The 1,266-nt window shown below is 48.9% G+C and overlaps 1 non-coding gene across 1 annotated transcript; it reads right to left on the bottom strand.

Annotated features, from left to right (window-relative positions):
- Positions 1 to 517: 517 nt before the first annotated feature.
- Positions 518 to 624, bottom strand: LOC120657928. The gene has a single exon (XR_005668457.1). It is a non-coding gene; the product is annotated as a small nucleolar RNA R71 (small nucleolar RNA).
- Positions 625 to 1,266: the final 642 nt, after the last annotated feature.

Raw genomic sequence — 1,266 nt, 5'->3', positions numbered from 1 at the left:
GTAGTATATGTCTGGTTTCTCCTTGCCGACAAACTTTGTTGAAAATCCTGAGAAGCTCGTGAGCAGGGTCCGACCTCGCGTCGTCCCTCCTCCGATCTCGTAGTCGACAAGCGAACCAGCTTCCCAAGCACCATCAACAATCACCGAACCTATGGCTGAGAAGACACTCCGCGACTTCTCCGTCCCCTCAGCTACCAATGTGGCAATGGTTCCCAACGTTGATGTTGGGGACGTGAACTTTGAGCTAAAGTCCAGCCTCATTAACATGGTGCTGGCTAGCCCATTCTGTGGCAAGCCGAATGAGGATGCCAACGCCCATCTCCAGAACTTTCTAGAGCTTTGCAAGACCGTAACCATACGGGGTGTTACGACTGACGCCATCAAGCTCCGCCTGTTTCCTTTCTCCCTCCTAGGGAAAGCAAAATAGTGGTTTTATCAGAACAAGGAAGCCATCAGCATGTGGGACAAATGTTCCATGGCGTTCCTCGCCAAGTTCTTCCCGTTGGGCAAAACAAATGCCCTACATGGAAGAATTTCAAGTTTCCAGCAGACAGGGATGGAATCCATCCCAGAAGCTTGGGAGAGACTGCAAGAATACATACTCTCCTGTCCTCATCATAGGATGGACGAGTGGCTCGTGCTCCAAAGCATCTACAATGAGCTAATGACAACATCCAGAGCCCATCTTGATGCTGCTGCTGGAGGAGCCTATATGGACCTCACAACTGCCAAGACTACGGCCTTGATTGAAAAGATGGTCTCCAACCAGGGCTGGAACGAGGAGCGTTCCCAGCCCAGAACAAATGGCAAAATGCATACCGTCAAGGAGATAGACATGCTCACTGCCAAGCTGGGCCGCCTACTTAAGAAGCTTGATGAAGGGAACCGGCCATAGATGCCTGTTCCCGTCCATGCCATAAACTCGTCCTTTACGTGTAAGGTTTGTGGTGATGGTGGACACTCGGGTAATGACTACCCCGAAACCCGAGAAGACGCAGCCTACATCAACAACACCGGGTATCGTCCACAAGGAGGCCAGGGGTGGGGTCAGGCACGCCCACCATTCCAAGGAGGAGGTAACAATTTTAACTCAAATTTCAATTCGAACCAACCCTCCTTGAGAGATCTTTTTTTTGGCCAAGCTAAAATAAACGAATCCTTAAACAAAAAGCTTGCTGCCAACGATAAAATTTTGGAAGGTATACATGCAAAATTTGAAACTCCTTCTTCTGCTCTTAAAAATCAATTGAGTTTCAACAAAATGAT

This window comes from Panicum virgatum, chromosome 1N, assembly GCF_016808335.1.
Source record: "Panicum virgatum strain AP13 chromosome 1N, P.virgatum_v5, whole genome shotgun sequence".
In the NCBI taxonomy this organism is placed as follows: Eukaryota; Viridiplantae; Streptophyta; class Magnoliopsida; order Poales; family Poaceae; genus Panicum; species Panicum virgatum.
This window is presented reverse-complemented; position numbering and strand designations above follow the sequence as displayed.